The sequence below is a fragment of the Balaenoptera ricei genome, chromosome 4 (assembly GCF_028023285.1).
Source record: "Balaenoptera ricei isolate mBalRic1 chromosome 4, mBalRic1.hap2, whole genome shotgun sequence".
In the NCBI taxonomy this organism is placed as follows: domain Eukaryota; kingdom Metazoa; phylum Chordata; class Mammalia; order Artiodactyla; family Balaenopteridae; genus Balaenoptera; species Balaenoptera ricei.
The window spans coordinates 54,696,021-54,720,306 of NC_082642.1; positions in this window are offsets into that span (position 1 = coordinate 54,696,021).

Sequence of the window (24,286 nt, forward strand, 5' to 3'; positions counted from 1 at the left end):
GCAAAACGTCGACAATGATGACCTTGGCCAAAAAGGGCGTATGAGTTTTTTCCTGAATATATTCAGGAAAAAACGCATACGCCCTTTTTGGCAAACCAAGCAAGCCGGAAAGGCAAATCAGCACTACAAAGAAGTCTCGCTTCCCATCGGTCAAAAGGGCCATGCTGAAAAAAGTGTAAAATCCAGAAATGCAGGACAGGCCATGGAGAAATGGGAGCCTTGCTACGCTGATGGTTGGGCTGTAAATTGCCAACAGCCACTCTGGAGAAGCGTACGGTGTGTCCTGAATCATTTAAAAACACAGCTTAGAGAACATAGGGCACTTCCGCTCATGGGCATATAAATTGGGAAAACTAAAAGTCAGCAAGACACAGGCACCCCAAAGTTTAGGGCTGCTCTGTTGACAAGAACCTCCACTTCATTACACCTTAAATATCCCAGGAAAGAGAAAAATGGATAAAGAAGTTGTGGTCCTTATGTACAATGGACTATCACTCAGACGTGAAATCAATGTCATAAGGCTAGTAGCAGCATGATGAGTGGATTTAGGTACGACGATTCTAAGTGAAATAAGTCACACAGAAAAAGACACTTATCATAAGATATCACTTAAAGAGGGAATGTAAAAACCGCTACACTTGAACTGAATTACAAAACAGAACAGAGTCACACGTTTAGAAAACACACTATGGCTGCTTAACGGGAAAGGTGAGGTGGGGTGATGGATAAAACAAAGGTTTCAAATTAGCTCAGATACCGTTGCATAAACCCAGTATGTAATAGACAAGACCTACTCCTTGCTCAATGAATTGGACTCAACACCCCCTATTCACCGCACAAGAATATATCTGACTAGTAAGAATCGTAAAACCTATGTATTGATATCTCTCTGTAAGAGAGTCAAGTGGGTGTACAGCGGCATAAACACAGCAGTGAAAAGCAGCTAAACCCCATTATAAAAATAAGTTACTTTTAAAAAGCCATGAAACAAAGACAGTGAAAGAGAGAGAAATTCTTACAAAACTCGTTCAGGGGCTGTGATGCAACCTGGATTGACCATACCTAGACACACAGCTGGAGGAGACATAAGGATGGACACTCTTGGGGCTGAGAGGTTTGGTGAGGTTGGGTGGGCAAATGCAGACCTTTTAAAGTAATACTGCGTGGTACCCATCCCATGGGTCCCAAAACTCAAGGTTCAAGGGCATCTTCCTACATCGAAAACATGCATGAGAAACCCAGATGATGGTACACCGTGTGATCGGGAAAGGTTTCTACAACGCACCTCATTTCTCATCTCCTTGTGCTCGGGTTCGCCATTCCAGCCACTTTACTAGCAATCTCCCTACTTGGAGAATCAGCACCTTTAACCTCCTGTTCCGTACAGGTTGCAAATTGTCCTGAGGATGAAAGGGAAGAGGGGGAACCAATGAGAGACTAGCTCTAGGTGTTGGGAGAGGCACAGGTCACTCTATTTTCCCATCAGGAAGAAGAAATAACCACAGGCTCAGCCTACCCCCAGGAACCAGAATAGGGCCTGAAGCCATCCTGCGCTTTTGCGGCCAGCTCCCACAAAAGCGAGTTGAAAAATTGAGCTCAGGGGCACTGCAATTCACAAACCTGCAGAGTTATAAATGATAACTCTCGTCCATAAATATATTGAGGGAAGGCAACGAAGAGGATTTGAAAGCAAGGCAGAATTGCAGGAAACAGATTTCAGGAGGTAGAATCGAATCGCCTTGAAAGCACATAAAAAGCGGCAAAACGTCGACAATGATGACCTTGGCCAAAAAGGGCGTATGCGTTTTTTCCTGAATATATTCAGGAAAAAACGCATACGCCCTTTTTGGCAAACCAAGCAAGCCGGAAAGGCAAATCAGCACTACAAAGAAGTCTCGCTTCCCATCGGTCAAAAGGGCCATGCTGAAAAAAGTGTAAAAACCAGAAATGCAAGACAGGCCATGGAGAAATGGGAGCCTTGCTACGCTGATGGTTGGGCTGTAAATTGCCAACAGCCACTCTGGAGAAGCGTACGGTGTGTCCTGAATCATTTAAAAACACAGCTTAGAGAACATAGGGCACTTCCGCTCATGGGCATATAAATTGGGAAAACTAAAAGTCAGCAAGACACAGGCACCCCAAAGTTTAGGGCTGCTCTGTTGACAAGAACCTCCACTTCATTACACCTTAAATATCCCAGGAAAGAGAAAAATGGATAAAGAAGTTGTGGTCCTTATGTACAATGGACTATCACTCAGACGTGAAATCAATGTCGTAAGGCTGGTAGCAGCATGATGAGTGGATTTAGGTACGACGATTCTAAGTGAAATAAGTCACACAGAAAAAGACACTTATCATAAGATATCACTTATAGAGGGAATGTAAAATACGCTACACTTGAACTGAATTACATAACAGAACAGTCACACGTTTAGAAAACACACTATGGCTGCTTCACGGGAAAGGTGAGGTGGGGTGATGCATAAAACAAGGGTTTCAAATTAGCTCACATACCGTTCCATAAACCCAATATGTAATAGACAAGACCTACTCCTTCCTCAGTGAACTGGACTCAACACCTCCTATTCACCGCACAAGAATATATCTGACTAGTAAGAATCTTAAAACCTATGTATGATTATCTCTCTGTAAGTGAGTCAAGTGGGTGTAAAGCGGCATAAACACAGCAGTGAACAGCAGCTAAACCCCATTATAAAAATAAATTACTTTTCAAAACCCATGAAACAAAGACAGTGAAAGAGAGAGAAATTCTTACAAAATTCGTTCAGGGGCTGTGAGGCAACCTGGATTGACCATACCTAGACACACAGCTGGAGGAGACATAAAGGTGGACACTCTTGGGCTTGAGAGGTTTGGTGAGGTTGGGTGAGCAAACGCAGACCCTTTAAAGTAATACTGCGTGGTACCCATCCCATGGGTCCCAAAACTCCAGGTTCAAGGGCATCTTCCTACATCGAAAACATGCATGAGAATCCAAGAAGATGGTACACCGTGTGATCGGGAAAGGTTTCTAAAACGCACCTCATTTCTCATCTCCTTGTGCTTGGGTTCGCCATTCCAGCCACTTTACTAGCAATCTCCCTACTTGGAGAATCAGCACCTTTAACCTCCTGTTCCGTACAGGTTGCGATTTGTCCTGAGGATGAACGGGAAGAGGGGGAACCAATGAGAGACAAGCTCTAGGTGTGGGGGCAGGCACAGGTCACTCTATTTTCCCATCAGGAAGAAGAGATAACCACAGGCTCAGCCTGCCCCCCGGAACCAGAATAGGGCCAGAAGCCATCCTGCGCTTTTGCGGCCAGCTCCCACAAAAGCGAGTTGAAAAATGGAGCTCAGGGGCACTGCAATTCACAAACCTGCAGAGTTATAAATGATAACTCACGTCCACAAATATATTGAGGGAAGGCAACGAAGAGGATTCGAAAGCAAGGCCGAATTGCAGGAAACAGATTTCAGGAGGTAGATTCGAATCGCCTTGAAAGCACATGAAAAGCGGCAAAACGTCGACAATGATGCCCTTGGCCAAAAAGGGCGTATGCGTTTTTTCCTGAATATATTCAGGAAAAAACGCATACGCCCTTTTTGGCCAACCAAGCCACCTGGAAAGGCAAATCAGCGCTACAAAGAAGTCTCGCTTCCCATCGGTCAAAAGGGCCATGCTGAAAAAAGTGTAAAAACCAGAAATGCAGGACAGGCCAAGGAGAAATGGGAGCCTTGCTACGCGGATGGGTGGGTTGCAAATTGCCAACAGCCACTCTGGAGAAGTGTACGGTGTGTCCGGAAACATCTAAAAAACACAGCTTAGAGAGCATTGGGCACTTCTGCTCATGGGCGTATAAATTGGGAAAGCTAAAAATCAGCAAGACACAGGCACCCCAAAGTTTAGGGCTGCTCTGTTGACAAAACCTCCACTTCATTACACCTTAAATATCCCAGGAAAGAGAAAAATGGATAAAGAATTTCTGGTCCTTATGTACAAGGGACTATCACTCAGCCATGAAATCAATGTCATAAGGCTAGTAGCATCATGATGAGTGGATTTAGGTACGAGGATTCTAAGTGAAATAAGTCACACAGAAAAAGACACTTATCATAAGATATCACTTATAGAGGGAATGTAAAATCCGCTACACTTGAACTGAATTACAAAACAGAACAGTCACACGTTTAGAAAACACACTATGGCTGCTTCACGGGAAAGGTGAGGTGGGGTGATGCAGAAAACAAGGGTTTCAAATTAGCTCACATACCGTTCCATAAACCCAATATGTAATAGACAAGACCTACTCCTTCCTCAGTGAACTGGACTCAACACCTCCTATTCACCGCACAAGAATATATCTGACTAGTAAGAATCTTAAAACCTATGTATGATTATCTCTCTGTAAGTGAGTCAAGTGGGTGTAAAGCGGCATAAACACAGCAGTGAACAGCAGCTAAACCCCATTATAAAAATAAATTACTTTTCAAAACCCATGAAACAAAGACAGTGAAAGAGAGAGAAATTCTTACAAAATTCGTTCAGGGGCTGTGAGGCAACCTGGATTGACCATACCTAGACACACAGCTGGAGGAGACATAAAGGTGGACACTCTTGGGCTTGAGAGGTTTGGTGAGGTTGGGTGAGCAAACGCAGACCCTTTAAAGTAATACTGCGTGGTACCCATTCCATGGGTCCCAAAACTCCAGGTTCAAGGGCATCTTCCTACATCGAAAACATGCATGAGAATCCAAGAAGATGGTACACCGTGTGATCGGGAAAGGTTTCTAAAACGCACCTCATTTCTCATCTCCTTGTGCTCGGGTTCGCCATTCCAGCTGCTTTACTAGCAATCTCCCTACTTGGAGAATCAGCACCTTTAACCTCCTGTTCCGTACAGGTTGCAATTTGTCCTGAGGATGAACGGGAAGAGGGGGAACCAATGAGAGACAAGCTCTAGGTGTGGGGCCAGGCACAGGTCACTCTATTTTCCCATCAGGAAGAAGAGATAACCACAGGCTCAGCCTGCCCCCCGGAACCAGAATAGGGCCAGAAGCCATCCTGCGCTTTTGCGGCCAGCTCCCACAAAAGCGAGTTGAAAAATGGAGCTCAGGGGCACTGCAATTCACAAACCTGCAGAGTTATAAATGATAACTCTCGTCCACAAATATATTGAGGGAAGGCAACGAAGAGGATTTGAAAGCAAGGCAGAATTGCAGGAAACAGATTTCAGGAGGTAGATTCGAATCGCCTTGAAAGCACATGAAAAGCGGCAAAACGTCGACAATGATGCCCTTGGCCAAAAAGGGCGTATGCGTTTTTTCCTGAATATATTCAGGAAAAAACGCATACGCCCTTTTTGGCCAACCAAGCCACCTGGAAAGGCAAATCAGCGCTACAAAGAAGTCTCGCTTCCCATCGGTCAAAAGGGCCATGCTGAAAAAAGTGTAAAAACCAGAAATGCAGGACAGGCCAAGGAGAAATGGGAGCCTTGCTACGCGGATGGGTGGGTTGCAAATTGCCAACAGCCACTCTGGAGAAGTGTACGGTGTGTCCGGAAACATCTAAAAAACACAGCTTAGAGAGCATTGGGCACTTCTGCTCATGGGCGTATAAATTGGGAAAGCTAAAAATCAGCAAGACACAGGCACCCCAAAGTTTAGGGCTGCTCTGTTGACAAAACCTCCACTTCATTACACCTTAAATATCCCAGGAAAGAGAAAAATGGATAAAGAATTTCTGGTCCTTATGTACAAGGGACTATCACTCAGCCATGAAATCAATGTCATAAGGCTAGTAGCATCATGATGAGTGGATTTAGGTACGAGGATTCTAAGTGAAATAAGTCACACAGAAAAAGACACTTATCATAAGATATCACTTATAGAGGGAATGTAAAATCCGCTACACTTGAACTGAATTACAAAACAGAACAGTCACACGTTTAGAAAACACACTATGGCTGCTTCACGGGAAAGGTGAGGTGGGGTGATGCATAAAACAAGGGTTTCAAATTAGCTCACATACCGTTCTATAAACCCAATATGTAATAGACAAGACCTACTCCTTCCTCAGTGAACTGGACTCAACACCTCCTATTCACCGCACAAGAATATATCTGACTAGTAAGAATCTTAAAACCTATGTATGATTATCTCTCTGTAAGTGAGTCAAGTGGGTGTAAAGCGGCATAAACACAGCAGTGAACAGCAGCTAAACCCCATTATAAAAATAAATTACTTTTCAAAACCCATGAAACAAAGACAGTGAAAGAGAGAGAAATTCTTACAAAATTCGTTCAGGGGCTGTGAGGCAACCTGGATTGACCATACCTAGACAAACAGCTGGAGGAGACATAAAGGTGGACACTCTTGGGCTTGAGAGGTTTGGTGAGGTTGGGTGAGCAAACGCAGACCCTTTAAAGTAATACTGCGTGGTACCCATCCCATGGGTCCCAAAACTCCAGGTTCAAGGGCATCTTCCTACATCGAAAACATGCATGAGAATCCAAGAAGATGGTACACCGTGTGATCGGGAAAGGTTTCTAAAACGCACCTCATTTCTCATCTCCTTGTGCTTGGGTTCGCCATTCCAGCCGCTTTACTAGCAATCTCCCTACTTGGAGAATCAGCACCTTTAACCTCCTGTTCCGTACAGGTTGCGATTTGTCCTGAGGATGAACGGGAAGAGGGGGAACCAATGAGAGACAAGCTCTAGGTGTGGGGGCAGGCACAGGTCACTCTATTTTCCCATCAGGAAGAAGAGATAACCACAGGCTCAGCCTGCCCCCCGGAACCAGAATAGGGCCAGAAGCCATCCTGCGCTTTTGCGGCCAGCTCCCACAAAAGCGAGTTGAAAAATGGAGCTCAGGGGCACTGCAATTCACAAACCTGCAGAGTTATAAATGATAACTCACGTCCACAAATATATTGAGGGAAGGCAACGAAGAGGATTCGAAAGCAAGGCCGAATTGCAGGAAACAGATTTCAGGAGGTAGATTCGAATCGCCTTGAAAGCACATGAAAAGCGGCAAAACGTCGACAATGATGCCCTTGGCCAAAAAGGGCGTATGCGTTTTTTCCTGAATATATTCAGGAAAAAACGCATACGCCCTTTTTGGCCAACCAAGCCACCTGGAAAGGCAAATCAGCGCTACAAAGAAGTCTCGCTTCCCATCGGTCAAAAGGGCCATGCTGAAAAAAGTGTAAAAACCAGAAATGCAGGACAGGCCAAGGAGAAATGGGAGCCTTGCTACGCGGATGGGTGGGTTGCAAATTGCCAACAGCCACTCTGGAGAAGTGTACGGTGTGTCCGGAAACATCTAAAAAACACAGCTTAGAGAGCATTGGGCACTTCTGCTCATGGGCGTATAAATTGGGAAAGCTAAAAATCAGCAAGACACAGGCACCCCAAAGTTTAGGGCTGCTCTGTTGACAAAACCTCCACTTCATTACACCTTAAATATCCCAGGAAAGAGAAAAATGGATAAAGAATTTCTGGTCCTTATGTACAAGGGACTATCACTCAGCCATGAAATCAATGTCATAAGGCTAGTAGCATCATGATGAGTGGATTTAGGTACGAGGATTCTAAGTGAAATAAGTCACACAGAAAAAGACACTTATCATAAGATATCACTTATAGAGGGAATGTAAAATCCGCTACACTTGAACTGAATTACAAAACAGAACAGTCACACGTTTAGAAAACACACTATGGCTGCTTCACGGGAAAGGTGAGGTGGGGTGATGCAGAAAACAAGGGTTTCAAATTAGCTCACATACCGTTCCATAAACCCAATATGTAATAGACAAGACCTACTCCTTCCTCAGTGAACTGGACTCAACACCTCCTATTCACCGCACAAGAATATATCTGACTAGTAAGAATCTTAAAACCTATGTATGATTATCTCTCTGTAAGTGAGTCAAGTGGGTGTAAAGCGGCATAAACACAGCAGTGAACAGCAGCTAAACCCCATTATAAAAATAAATTACTTTTCAAAACCCATGAAACAAAGACAGTGAAAGAGAGAGAAATTCTTACAAAATTCGTTCAGGGGCTGTGAGGCAACCTGGATTGACCATACCTAGACACACAGCTGGAGGAGACATAAAGGTGGACACTCTTGGGCTTGAGAGGTTTGGTGAGGTTGGGTGAGCAAACGCAGACCCTTTAAAGTAATACTGCGTGGTACCCATTCCATGGGTCCCAAAACTCCAGGTTCAAGGGCATCTTCCTACATCGAAAACATGCATGAGAATCCAAGAAGATGGTACACCGTGTGATCGGGAAAGGTTTCTAAAACGCACCTCATTTCTCATCTCCTTGTGCTCGGGTTCGCCATTCCAGCTGCTTTACTAGCAATCTCCCTACTTGGAGAATCAGCACCTTTAACCTCCTGTTCCGTACAGGTTGCAATTTGTCCTGAGGATGAACGGGAAGAGGGGGAACCAATGAGAGACAAGCTCTAGGTGTGGGGCCAGGCACAGGTCACTCTATTTTCCCATCAGGAAGAAGAGATAACCACAGGCTCAGCCTGCCCCCCGGAACCAGAATAGGGCCAGAAGCCATCCTGCGCTTTTGCGGCCAGCTCCCACAAAAGCGAGTTGAAAAATGGAGCTCAGGGGCACTGCAATTCACAAACCTGCAGAGTTATAAATGATAACTCTCGTCCACAAATATATTGAGGGAAGGCAACGAAGAGGATTTGAAAGCAAGGCAGAATTGCAGGAAACAGATTTCAGGAGGTAGATTCGAATCGCCTTGAAAGCACATGAAAAGCGGCAAAACGTCGACAATGATGCCCTTGGCCAAAAAGGGCGTATGCGTTTTTTCCTGAATATATTCAGGAAAAAACGCATACGCCCTTTTTGGCCAACCAAGCCACCTGGAAAGGCAAATCAGCGCTACAAAGAAGTCTCGCTTCCCATCGGTCAAAAGGGCCATGCTGAAAAAAGTGTAAAAACCAGAAATGCAGGACAGGCCAAGGAGAAATGGGAGCCTTGCTACGCGGATGGGTGGGTTGCAAATTGCCAACAGCCACTCTGGAGAAGTGTACGGTGTGTCCGGAAACATCTAAAAAACACAGCTTAGAGAGCATTGGGCACTTCTGCTCATGGGCGTATAAATTGGGAAAGCTAAAAATCAGCAAGACACAGGCACCCCAAAGTTTAGGGCTGCTCTGTTGACAAAACCTCCACTTCATTACACCTTAAATATCCCAGGAAAGAGAAAAATGGATAAAGAATTTCTGGTCCTTATGTACAAGGGACTATCACTCAGCCATGAAATCAATGTCATAAGGCTAGTAGCATCATGATGAGTGGATTTAGGTACGAGGATTCTAAGTGAAATAAGTCACACAGAAAAAGACACTTATCATAAGATATCACTTATAGAGGGAATGTAAAATCCGCTACACTTGAACTGAATTACAAAACAGAACAGTCACACGTTTAGAAAACACACTATGGCTGCTTCACGGGAAAGGTGAGGTGGGGTGATGCATAAAACAAGGGTTTCAAATTAGCTCACATACCGTTCTATAAACCCAATATGTAATAGACAAGACCTACTCCTTCCTCAGTGAACTGGACTCAACACCTCCTATTCACCGCACAAGAATATATCTGACTAGTAAGAATCTTAAAACCTATGTATGATTATCTCTCTGTAAGTGAGTCAAGTGGGTGTAAAGCGGCATAAACACAGCAGTGAACAGCAGCTAAACCCCATTATAAAAATAAATTACTTTTCAAAACCCATGAAACAAAGACAGTGAAAGAGAGAGAAATTCTTACAAAATTCGTTCAGGGGCTGTGAGGCAACCTGGATTGACCATACCTAGACAAACAGCTGGAGGAGACATAAAGGTGGACACTCTTGGGCTTGAGAGGTTTGGTGAGGTTGGGTGAGCAAACGCAGACCCTTTAAAGTAATACTGCGTGGTACCCATCCCATGGGTCCCAAAACTCCAGGTTCAAGGGCATCTTCCTACATCGAAAACATGCATGAGAATCCAAGAAGATGGTACACCGTGTGATCGGGAAAGGTTTCTAAAACGCACCTCATTTCTCATCTCCTTGTGCTTGGGTTCGCCATTCCAGCCACTTTACTAGCAATCTCCCTACTTGGAGAATCAGCACCTTTAACCTCCTGTTCCGTACAGGTTGCGATTTGTCCTGAGGATGAACGGGAAGAGGGGGAACCAATGAGAGACAAGCTCTAGGTGTGGGGGCAGGCACAGGTCACTCTATTTTCCCATCAGGAAGAAGAGATAACCACAGGCTCAGCCTGCCCCCCGGAACCAGAATAGGGCCAGAAGCAATCCTGCGCTTTTGCGGCCAGCTCCCACAAAAGCGAGTTGAAAAATGGAGCTCAGGGGCACTGCAATTCACAAACCTGCAGAGTTATAAATGATAACTCACGTCCACAAATATATTGAGGGAAGGCAACGAAGAGGATTCGAAAGCAAGGCCGAATTGCAGGAAACAGATTTCAGGAGGTAGATTCGAATCGCCTTGAAAGCACATGAAAAGCGGCAAAACGTCGACAATGATGCCCTTGGCCAAAAAGGGCGTATGCGTTTTTTCCTGAATATATTCAGGAAAAAACGCATACGCCCTTTTTGGCCAACCAAGCCACCTGGAAAGGCAAATCAGCGCTACAAAGAAGTCTCGCTTCCCATCGGTCAAAAGGGCCATGCTGAAAAAAGTGTAAAAACCAGAAATGCAGGACAGGCCAAGGAGAAATGGGAGCCTTGCTACGCGGATGGGTGGGTTGCAAATTGCCAACAGCCACTCTGGAGAAGTGTACGGTGTGTCCGGAAACATCTAAAAAACACAGCTTAGAGAGCATTGGGCACTTCTGCTCATGGGCGTATAAATTGGGAAAGCTAAAAATCAGCAAGACACAGGCACCCCAAAGTTTAGGGCTGCTCTGTTGACAAAACCTCCACTTCATTACACCTTAAATATCCCAGGAAAGAGAAAAATGGATAAAGAATTTCTGGTCCTTATGTACAAGGGACTATCACTCAGCCATGAAATCAATGTCATAAGGCTAGTAGCATCATGATGAGTGGATTTAGGTACGAGGATTCTAAGTGAAATAAGTCACACAGAAAAAGACACTTATCATAAGATATCACTTATAGAGGGAATGTAAAATCCGCTACACTTGAACTGAATTACAAAACAGAACAGTCACACGTTTAGAAAACACACTATGGCTGCTTCACGGGAAAGGTGAGGTGGGGTGATGCATAAAACAAGGGTTTCAAATTAGCTCACATACCGTTCCATAAACCCAATATGTAATAGACAAGACCTACTCCTTCCTCAGTGAACTGGACTCAACACCTCCTATTCACCGCACAAGAATATATCTGACTAGTAAGAATCTTAAAACCTATGTATGATTATCTCTCTGTAAGTGAGTCAAGTGGGTGTAAAGCGGCATAAACACAGCAGTGAACAGCAGCTAAACCCCATTATAAAAATAAATTACTTTTCAAAACCCATGAAACAAAGACAGTGAAAGAGAGAGAAATTCTTACAAAATTCGTTCAGGGGCTGTGAGGCAACCTGGATTGACCATACCTAGACACACAGCTGGAGGAGACATACAGGTGGACACTCTTGGGCTTGAGAGGTTTGGTGAGGTTGGGTGAGCAAACGCAGACCCTTTAAAGTAATACTGCGTGGTACCCATCCCATGGGTCCCAAAACTCCAGGTTCAAGGGCATCTTCCTACATCGAAAACATGCATGAGAATCCAAGAAGATGGTACACCGTGTGATCGGGAAAGGTTTCTAAAACGCACCTCATTTCTCATCTCCTTGTGCTTGGGTTCGCCATTCCAGCCGCTTTACTAGCAATCTCCCTACTTGGAGAATCAGCACCTTTAACCTCCTGTTCCGTACAGGTTGCGATTTGTCCTGAGGATGAACGGGAAGAGGGGGAACCAATGAGAGACAAGCTCTAGGTGTGGGGGCAGGCACAGGTCACTCTATTTTCCCATCAGGAAGAAGAGATAACCACAGGCTCAGCCTGCCCCCCGGAACCAGAATAGGGCCAGAAGCCATCCTGCGCTTTTGCGGCCAGCTCCCACAAAAGCGAGTTGAAAAATGGAGCTCAGGGGCACTGCAATTCACAAACCTGCAGAGTTATAAATGATAACTCACGTCCACAAATATATTGAGGGAAGGCAACGAAGAGGATTCGAAAGCAAGGCCGAATTGCAGGAAACAGATTTCAGGAGGTAGATTCGAATCGCCTTGAAAGCACATGAAAAGCGGCAAAACGTCGACAATGATGCCCTTGGCCAAAAAGGGCGTATGCGTTTTTTCCTGAATATATTCAGGAAAAAACGCATACGCCCTTTTTGGCCAACCAAGCCACCTGGAAAGGCAAATCAGCGCTACAAAGAAGTCTCGCTTCCCATCGGTCAAAAGGGCCATGCTGAAAAAAGTGTAAAAACCAGAAATGCAGGACAGGCCAAGGAGAAATGGGAGCCTTGCTACGCGGATGGGTGGGTTGCAAATTGCCAACAGCCACTCTGGAGAAGTGTACGGTGTGTCCGGAAACATCTAAAAAACACAGCTTAGAGAGCATTGGGCACTTCTGCTCATGGGCGTATAAATTGGGAAAGCTAAAAATCAGCAAGACACAGGCACCCCAAAGTTTAGGGCTGCTCTGTTGACAAAACCTCCACTTCATTACACCTTAAATATCCCAGGAAAGAGAAAAATGGATAAAGAATTTCTGGTCCTTATGTACAAGGGACTATCACTCAGCCATGAAATCAATGTCATAAGGCTAGTAGCATCATGATGAGTGGATTTAGGTACGAGGATTCTAAGTGAAATAAGTCACACAGAAAAAGACACTTATCATAAGATATCACTTATAGAGGGAATGTAAAATCCGCTACACTTGAACTGAATTACAAAACAGAACAGTCACACGTTTAGAAAACACACTATGGCTGCTTCACGGGAAAGGTGAGGTGGGGTGATGCAGAAAACAAGGGTTTCAAATTAGCTCACATACCGTTCCATAAACCCAATATGTAATAGACAAGACCTACTCCTTCCTCAGTGAACTGGACTCAACACCTCCTATTCACCGCACAAGAATATATCTGACTAGTAAGAATCTTAAAACCTATGTATGATTATCTCTCTGTAAGTGAGTCAAGTGGGTGTAAAGCGGCATAAACACAGCAGTGAACAGCAGCTAAACCCCATTATAAAAATAAATTACTTTTCAAAACCCATGAAACAAAGACAGTGAAAGAGAGAGAAATTCTTACAAAATTCGTTCAGGGGCTGTGAGGCAACCTGGATTGACCATACCTAGACACACAGCTGGAGGAGACATAAAGGTGGACACTCTTGGGCTTGAGAGGTTTGGTGAGGTTGGGTGAGCAAACGCAGACCCTTTAAAGTAATACTGCGTGGTACCCATCCCATGGGTCCCAAAACTCCAGGTTCAAGGGCATCTTCCTACATCGAAAACATGCATGAGAATCCAAGAAGATGGTACACCGTGTGATCGGGAAAGGATTCTAAAACGCACCTCATTTCTCATCTCCTTGTGCTTGGGTTCGCCATTCCAGCCGCTTTACTAGCAATCTCCCTACTTGGAGAATCAGCACCTTTAACCTCCTGTTCCGTACAGGTTGCAATTTGTGCTGAGGATGAACGGGAAGAGGGGGAACCAATGAGAGACAAGCTCTAGGTGTGGGGGCAGGCACAGGTCACTCTATTTTCCCATCAGGAAGAAGAGATAACCACAGGCTCAGCCTGCCCCCCGGAACCAGAATAGGGCCAGAAGCAATCCTGCGCTTTTGCGGCCAGCTCCCACAAAAGCGAGTTGAAAAATGGAGCTCAGGGGCACTGCAATTCACAAACCTGCAGAGTTATAAATGATAACTCACGTCCACAAATATATTGAGGGAAGGCAACGAAGAGGATTCGAAAGCAAGGGCGAATTGCAGGAAACAGATTTCAGGAGGTAGATTCGAATCGCCTTGAAAGCACATGAAAAGCGGCAAAACGTCGACAATGATGCCCTTGGCCAAAAAGGGCGTATGCGTTTTTTCCTGAATATATTCAGGAAAAAACGCATACGCCCTTTTTGGCCAACCAAGCCACCTGGAAAGGCAAATCAGCGCTACAAAGAAGTCTCGCTTCCCATCGGTCAAAAGGGCCATGCTGAAAAAAGTGTAAAAACCAGAAATGCAGGACAGGCCAGGGAGAAATGGGAGCCTTGCTACGCGGATGGGTGGGTTGCAAATTGCCAACAGCCACTCTGGAGAAGTGTACGGTGTGTCCGGAAACATCTAAAAAACACAGCTTAGAGAGCATTGGGCACTTCTGCTCATGGGCGTATAAATTGGGAAAGCTAAAAATCAGCAAGACACAGGCACCCCAAAGTTTAGGGCTGCTCTGTTGACAAAACCTCCACTTCATTACACCTTAAATATCCCAGGAAAGAGAAAAATGGATAAAGAATTTCTGGTCCTTATGTACAAGGGACTATCACTCAGCCATGAAATCAATGTCATAAGGCTAGTAGCATCATGATGAGTGGATTTAGGTACGAGGATTCTAAGTGAAATAAGTCACACAGAAAAAGACACTTATCATAAGATATCACTTATAGAGGGAATGTAAAATCCGCTACACTTGAACTGAATTACAAAACAGAACAGTCACACGTTTAGAAAACACACTATGGCTGCTTCACGGGAAAGGTGAGGTGGGGTGATGCATAAAACAAGGGTTTCAAATTAGCTCACATACCGTTCTATAAACCCAATATGTAATAGACAAGACCTACTCCTTCCTCAGTGAACTGGACTCAACACCTCCTATTCACCGCACAAGAATATATCTGACTAGTAAGAATCTTAAAACCTATGTATGATTATCTCTCTGTAAGTGAGTCAAGTGGGTGTAAAGCGGCATAAACACAGCAGTGAACAGCAGCTAAACCCCATTATAAAAATAAATTACTTTTCAAAACCCATGAAACAAAGACAGTGAAAGAGAGAGAAATTCTTACAAAATTCGTTCAGGGGCTGTGAGGCAACCTGGATTGACCATACCTAGACACACAGCTGGAGGAGACATAAAGGTGGACACTCTTGGGCTTGAGAGGTTTGGTGAGGTTGGGTGAGCAAACGCAGACCCTTTAAAGTAATACTGCGTGGTACCCATCCCATGGGTCCCAAAACTCCAGGTTCAAGGGCATCTTCCTACATCGAAAACATGCATGAGAATCCAAGAAGATGGTACACCGTGTGATCGGGAAAGGTTTCTAAAACGCACCTCATTTCTCATCTCCTTGTGCTTGGGTTCGCCATTCCAGCCGCTTTACTAGCAATCTCCCTACTTGGAGAATCAGCACCTTTAACCTCCTGTTCCGTACAGGTTGCAATTTGTCCTGAGGATGAACGGGAAGAGGGGGAACCAATGAGAGACAAGCTCTAGGTGTGGGGGCAGGCACAGGTCACTCTATTTTCCCATCAGGAAGAAGAGATAACCACAGGCTCAGCCTGCCCCCCGGAACCAGAATAGGGCCAGAAGCCATCCTGCGCTTTTGCGGCCAGCTCCCACAAAAGCGAGTTGAAAAATGGAGCTCAGGGGCACTGCAATTCACAAACCTGCAGAGTTATAAATGATAACTCTCGTCCACAAATATTTTGAGGGAAGGCAACGAAGAGGATTTGAAAGCAAGGCCGAATTGCAGGAAACAGATTTCAGGAGGTAGATTCGAATCGCCTTGAAAGCACATGAAAAGCGGCAAAACGTCGACAATGATGCCCTTGGCCAAAAAGGGCGTATGCGTTTTTTCCTGAATATATTCAGGAAAAAACGCATACGCCCTTTTTGGCCAACCAAGCCACCTGGAAAGGCAAATCAGCGCTACAAAGAAGTCTCGCTTCCCATCGGTCAAAAGGGCCATGCTGAAAAAAGTGTAAAAACCAGAAATGCAGGACAGGCCAAGGAGAAATGGGAGCCTTGCTACGCGGATGGGTGGGTTGCAAATTGCCAACAGCCACTCTGGAGAAGTGTACGGTGTGTCCGGAAACATCTAAAAAACACAGCTTAGAGAGCATTGGGCACTTCTGCTCATGGGCGTATAAATTGGGAAAGCTAAAAATCAGCAAGACACAGGCACCCCAAAGTTTAGGGCTGCTCTGTTGACAAAACCTCCACTTCATTACACCTTAAATATCCCAGGAAAGAGAAAAATGGATAAAGAATTTCTGGTCCTTATGTACAAGGGACTATCACTCAGCCATGAAATCAATGTCATAAGGCTAGTAGCATCATGATGAGTGGATTTAGGTACGAGGATTCTAAGTGAAATAAGTCACACAGAAAAAGACACTTATCATAAGATATCACTTATAGAGGGAATGTAAAATCCGCTACACTTGAACTGAATTACAAAACAGAACAGTCACACGTTTAGAAAACACACTATGGCTGCTTCACGGGAAAGGTGAGGTGGGGTGATGCATAAAACAAGGGTTTCAAATTAGCTCACATACCGTTCTATAAACCCAATATGTAATAGACAACACCTACTCCTTCCTCAGTGAACTGGACTCAACACCTCCTATTCACCGCACAAGAATATATCTGACTAGTAAGAATCTTAAAACCTATGTATGATTATCTCTCTGTAAGTGAGTCAAGTGGGTGTAAAGCGGCATAAACACAGCAGTGAACAGCAGCTAAACCCCATTATAAAAATAAATTACTTTTCAAAACCCATGAAACAAAGACAGTGAAAGAGAGAGAAATTCTTACAAAATTCGTTCAGGGGCTGTGATGCAACCTGGATTGACCATACCTAGACACACAGCTGGAGGAGACATAAAGGTGGACACTCTTGGGCTTGAGAGGTTTGGTGAGGTTGGGTGAGCAAACGCAGACCCTTTAAAGTAATACTGCGTGGTACCCATCCCATGGGTCCCAAAACTCCAGGTTCAAGGGCATCTTTCTACATCGAAAACATGCATGAGAATCCAAGAAGATGGTACACCGTGTGATCGGGAAAGGTTTCTAAAACGCACCTCATTTCTCATCTCCTTGTGCTCGGGTTCGCCATTCCAGCCGCTTTACTAGCAATCTCCCTACTTGGAGAATCAGCACCTTTAACCTCCTGTTCCGTACAGGTTGCAATTTGTCCTGAGGATGAACGGGAAGAGGGGGAACCAATGAGAGACAAGCTCTAGGTGTGGGGGCAGGCACAGGTCACTCTATTTTCCCATCAGGAAGAAGAGATAACCACAGGCTCAGGCTGCCCCCCGGAACCAGAATAGGGCCAGAAGCAATCCTGCGCTTTTGCGGCCAGCTCCCACAAAAGCGAGTTGAAAAATGGAGCTCAGGGGCACTGCAATTCACAAACCTGCAGAGTTATAAATGATAACTCACGTCCACAAATATATTGAGGGAAGGCAACGAAGAGGATTCGAAAGCAAGGCCGAATTGCAGGAAACAGATTTCAGGAGGTAGATTCGAATCGCCTTGAAAGCACATAAAAAGCGGCAAAACGTCGACAATGATGACCTTGGCCAAAAAGGGCGTATGCGTTTTTTCCTGAATATATTCAGGAAAAAACGCATACGCCCTTTTTGGCCAACCAAGCAACCTGGAAAGGCAAATCAGCGCTACAAAGAAGTCTCGCTTCCCATCGGTCAAAAGGGCCATGCTGAAAAAAGTGTAAAAACCAGAAATGCAGGACAGGCCAAGGAGAAATGGGAGCCTTGCTACGCGGATGGGTGGGTTGCAAATTGCCAACAGCCACTCTGGAGAAGTGTACGGTGTGTCCGGAAACATCTAAAAAACACAGCTTAGAGAGCATTGGGCACTTCTGCTCATGGGCGTATAAATTGGGAAAGCTAAAAATCAGCAAGACACAGGCACCCCAAAGTTTAGGGCTGCTCTGTTGACAAAACCTCCACTTCATTACACCTTAAATATCCCAGGAAAGAGAAAAATGGATAAAGAATTTCTGGTCCTTATGTACAAGGGACTATCACTCAGCCATGAAATCAATGTCATAAGGCTAGTAGCATCATGATGAGTGGATTTAGGTACGAGGATTCTAAGTGAAATAAGTCACACAGAAAAAGACACTTATCATAAGATATCACTTATAGAGGGAATGTAAAATCCGCTACACTTGAACTGAATTACAAAACAGAACAGTCACACGTTTAGAAAACACACTATGGCTGCTTCACGGGAAAGGTGAGGTGGGGTGATGCATAAAACAAGGGTTTCAAATTAGCTCACATACCGTTCTATAAACCCAATATGTAATAGACAACACCTACTCCTTCCTCAGTGAACTGGACTCAACACCTCCTATTCACCGCACAAGAATATATCTGACTAGTAAGAATCTTAAAACCTATGTATGATTATCTCTCTGTAAGTGAGTCAAGTGGGTGTAAAGCGGCATAAACACAGCAGTGAACAGCAGCTAAACCCCATTATAAAAATAAATTACTTTTCAAAACCCATGAAACAAAGACAGTGAAAGAGAGAGAAATTCTTACAAAATTCGTTCAGGGGCTGTGAGGCAACCTGGATTGACCATACCTAGACACACAGCTGGAGGAGACATAAAGGTGGACACTCTTGGGCTTGAGAGGTTTGGTGAGGTTGGGTGAGCAAACGCAGACCGTTTAAATTAATACTGCGTGGAAATCATCCCATGGGTCCCAAAACTCCAGGTTCAAGGGCATCTTCCTACATCAAAAACATGCATGAGAAACCCAGAAGATGGTACACCGTGTGATCGGGAAAGGTTTCTAAAACGCACCTCATTTCTCATCTCCTTGTGCTCGGGTTCGCCATTCCAGCCGCTTTACTAGCAATATCCCTACTTGGAGAAACAGCACCTTTAACCTCCTGTTCTGTACAATTTGCAATTTGTCCTGAGGATGAACGGGAAGAGGGGGAACCAATGAGAGACAAGCTCTAGGTGTTGGGACAGGCACAGGTCACTCTATTTTCCCATCAGGAAGAAGAATTAACCACAGGCTCAGCCTGCCCCCCGGAACCAGAATAGGGCCTGAAGCAATCCTGCGCTTTTGCGGCCAGCTCCCACAAAAGCGAGTTGAAAAATGGAGCTCAGGGGCACTGCAATTCACAAACATGCAGAGTTATAAATGATAACTCTCGTCCACAAATATACTGAGGGAAGGCAACGAAGAGGATTTGAAAGCAAGGCAGAATTGCAGGAAACAGATTTCAGGAGGTAGATTCGAATCTCCTTGAAAGCACATGAAAAGCGGCAAAACGTCGACAATGATACCCTTGGCCAAAACGGGCGTATGCGTTTCTTCCTGAATATATTCAGGAAAAAACGCATACGCCCTTTTTGGCCAACCAAGCAACCTGGAAATGCAAATCAGCGCTGAAAAGAAGTCTCGCTTCCCATCGGTCAAAAGGGCCATGTTGAAAAATGTGTAAAAACCAGAAATGCAGGACAGGCCATGGAGAAATGGGAGCCTTGCTACGCTGATGGGCGTGTTGCAAATTGCCAACAGCCAATCTGGAGAAGTGTACGGTGTGTCCTGAAACATGTAAAAAACACAGCTTCGAGAGCATTGGGCACTTCTGCTCATGGGCGTATAAATTGGGAAAACTAAAAATCAGCAAGACACAGGCACCCCAAAGTTTAGGGCTGCTCTGTTGACAAGAACCTCCACTTCATTACACCTTAAATATCCCAGGAAAGAGAAAAATGGATAAAGAATTTCTGGTCCTTATGTACAATGGACTATCACTCAGCCGTGAAATCAATGTCGTAAGGCTGGTAGCAGCATGATGAGTGGATTTAGGTACGACGATTCTAAGTGAAATAAGTCACACAGAAAAAGACACTTATCATAAGATATCACTTATAGAGGGAATGTAAAAACCGCTACACATGAACTGAATTACAAAACAGAACAGAGTCACACGTTTAGAAAACACACTATGGCTGCTTAACGGGAAAGGTGAGGTGGGGTGATGGATAAAACAAGGGTTTCAAATTAGCTCACATACCGTTCCATAAACTCAATATGTAATAGACAAGAACTACTTCTTGTACAGTCAACTGGACTCAACACCCCCTATTCACCGCACAGGAATATATTTGACTAGGAATAATCTTAAAAACTATTTATTGATATCTCTCTGTAAGTGAGTCAAGTGGGTGTAAAGTGGCATAAACACAGGAGTGAAAAGCAGCTAAACCCCATTATAAAAATAAATTACCTATAAAAACCCATGAAACAACGACAGTGATAGAGAGAGAAATTCTTAAAAAATTCGTTCAGGGGCTGTGATGCAACCTGGATTGAAAATATCTAGACTCACGGCTGGATGAAACATAAGGGTGGACACTCTTGGGGCTGACAGATTTGGTGAGGTTGGGTGAGTAAACACAGACCCTTTAAAGTAATACTGCGTGGTACCCATCCCATGTGTCCCAAATCTCCAGGTTCAAGGGCATCTTCCTACATCGAAAACATGCATGAGAAACCCAGAAGATGTTACACCCTGCGATCGGGAAAGGTTTCTCAAACGCACATCATTTCTCATCTCCTTTTGCTCGGGTTCGCCATTCCAGCCACTTTATTAGCAATCTCCCTACTGGGAGAATCAGCACCTTTAACCTCCTGTTCCGTACAGGTTGCAATTTGTCCTGAGGATGAACGGGAAGAGGGGGAACCATTGAGAGACAAGCTCTAGGTGTTGGGACAGGCACAGGTCATTCTATTTTCCCATCAGGAAGAAGAATTAAACACAGGCTCAGCCTGCCCCCCGGAACCAGAATAGGGCCTGAAGCAATCCTGCGCTTTTGCGGCCAGCTCCCACAAAAGCGAGTTGAAAAATGGAGCTCAGGGGCACTGCAATTCACAAACCTGCAGATTTATAAATGATAACTCTCGTCCACAAATATATTGAGGGAATGCAACGAAGAGGATTTGAAAGCAAAGCAGATGTGCAGGAAACAGATTTCAGGAGGTAGATTCGAATCACATTTAAAGAACTGGAAAAGTGGCAAGACGTCGACAATGACGACCTTGTCCAAAAAGGGCGTATGCCTTTTTTCCTGAATATATTCAGGAAAAAACGCATACGCCCTTTTTGGCCAACCAATCAACCTGGAAAGGAAAATCAGCACTACAAAGAAGGCTCGCTTCCCATCGGTCAAAATGGCCATGCTGAAAAATGTGTAAAAACCAGAAATGCAGGACAGGCCATGGAGAAATGGGAGCCTTGCTACGCTGATGGGCGGGATGTAAATTGCCAACAGTCACTCTGGACAATTGTATGGTGTGTCCTGAAACATCTAAAAAACACAACTTAGAGAGTATAGGGCACTTCCACTCATGGGCGTATAAATTGGGAAAACTAAAAATCAGCAAGACACAGGCACCGCAAAGCTTAGGGCTGCTCTGTTGACAAGAACCTCCACTTCATTACACCTTAAATATCCCAGGAAAGAGAAAAATCGATAAAGAAGTTGTGGTCCTTATGTACAATGGAATATCACTCAGCCGTGAAATCAATGTCATAAGGCTAGTAGCAGCATGATGAGTGGATTTAGGTACGAGGATTCTAAGTGAAATAAGTCACACAGAAAAAGACACTTATCATAAGATATCACTTATAGAGGGAATGTAAAAACCGTTACACTTGAACTGAATTACAAAACAGAACAGAGTCACACGTTTAGAAAACACACTATGGCTGCTTAACGGGAAAGGTGAGGTGGGGTGATGCATAAAACAAGGGTTTCAAATTAGCTCATATACCGTTCCATAAACCCAATATGTAATAGACAAGACATACGCCTTGCTTAGTGAACTGGACTCAACACCCTCTATTAAAATCCTATTTAAATACCCATGAAACAAAGATAGTGAAAGACAGAGAATAATAATAAATAAATTACAAAAAACCCCAACAAAGATTGTGAATGAGACAGAAATTCGTACAGGGTTCGTTCGAGGGCTGTGAAGCAACCTGGATTGACCATACCTAGACATACAGCTGGATGAGGAATAAGGCTGGACACTCTTGGGGCTGAGAGTATTGGTCAGGTTGGGTGAGCAAGCACAGACCCTTTAAAGTAAAACTGCATTTTACCCATCCCATGGGTCCCAAAACTCCAGGTTCAAGGGAATCCCCCTACAGAGAAAACATGCATGGGAATCCTAGATGATGGTACACCATGTGATCTGGAAAGTTTCTAAAATGCTCCTCATTTCATATCTCCTGGTGCTCGGGTTCACCATTGCAGCCGCTTTACTAGAAATCTCCCTACTTGGAGAATCAGCACCTTTAACCTCCTGTTTCGTACAGGTTGCAATTTTTCCTGAGGATGAACGGGAAGTGGTTGAACCCATGAGAGACTAGCTCTAGGTGTTGGGACAGGCACAGGTCACTCTAATTTTCCATCAGGAAGAAGTATTAACCACAGGCTCAGCCTGCCCCAAGGAACCAGAATAGGGCCTTAAGCAATCCTGCGGTTATGCGGCCTCCTCCCACAAAAGCCAGTTGAAAAATGGAGCTCAGGGACACTGTAATTCACAAACGTGCAGAGTTATAAATGATAATTTTCATCCAAAAATATATTGAGGGAAGGCAACTAACAGAATTTCAAAGCAGGGCAGAATTGCAGGAAACTGATTTCAGGAGGTAGATATGAATCGTCTTTAAAGCACATGAAAAGCGGCAAAACGTCGACAACGATGCCCTTGGCCAAAAAGGGCGTATGCGTTTTTTCCTGAATATATTCAGGAAAAAAGGTATACGCCCTTCTTGGCCAACCAAGCAAGCCGGAAAGGCGAATCAGCACGACAAAGAAGTCTCACTTCCCATAGGTCAAAAGGGATATCCTAAAAAAGTATAAAAACCAGAAGTGCAGGACAGGCCAGGGAGAAAAGGAAGCCTTGTTAGGCTGATTGGCGAGATGTAAACTGCCAAAGGCCACTCTGTAGAAGTGAAGGGTGTTTTCTAAAACATATAAAAAACACAGCTATAGAGCATAGGGAACTTCCACTCATGGGCGTATAAAATGGGAAATCTAAAAATCAACAAGACACGGGCATCCCAAAGTTTATGGCTGCTCTGCTAAAAACAACCTCCACTTCGGTACAGCTAAAATATCCCAGGAAAGAGAAAACTGGATAAAGAAGTTTTGGTACTTATGTACAATGGAGTATCACTCAGCCATGAAATCAATGTCATAAGGCTAGTAGCAGCATGCTGAGAAGATTTAGGTACGATGTTTCTAAGTGAAATAAGTCACACAAAAAAAGACACTTATCGTAAGATATCACTTATTGAGGGAATGTAAAAATCGCTACACATGACCTGAATTACAAAACAGAAGAGAATCACACATTTACAAAACACACTATGGCTGCTTAACGGGAAAGGTGAGGTGGGGTGAGGCATAAAACAAGGGTTTGAAACTAGCACAGATACCCTTCCATAAACCACATATGTACAGACAAGCCCTACTCCTTGCTCAGTGAACTGGAATCCATCCGCCCTGTTCAACGCACAAAAATATATCTGACTAGTAAGAATCTTAAAACCTATGTATTGATATCTCTCTGTAAGTGAATCAAGTGGGTGTAAAGCAGCATAAACACCACAGTGAAAATCAGCTAAACCCCATTATAAAAATATATTTCAAAAAAAAAAGACATCAAAGACATTGAAAGAGACAGAAATTCTTACAGAGTTCGTTCAGGGGCTTTGAAGCAACCTGGATTGATCATATCTAGACCCACAGCGGGATGAGACATAAGGCAGGACATTGTTGTGGCTGAGAGGATTGGTGAGTTTAGGTGAGCAAAGGAAGACCCTTTAAAGTAATACTGCGTTGCACCCATTCCATGGGTCCCAAATTTCCAGGATCAAGGGAGTCCTCCTACACCGAAAACATGCATGGGAAACCCAGATGATGGTACACCGTGTGATCTGGGAAGGTTTCTAAACTGCACCTCATTTCACATCTCCTAGTGCTCGGGTTCAACATTCCAGCCACTTTACTAACAATCTCCCCAGTTGGAGAATCAGCATCTTTAACCTCCTGTTTTGTACAGGTTGCAATTTGTCCTAAGGATGAACGGGAAGAGGGGGAACCCATGAGAAAATAACTCTAGGCGTTGGGGCAGGCACAGTTCACTCTAATTTCCCATCATGAAGAAGAATTAATCACAGGCTCAGCCTGCCCCCCG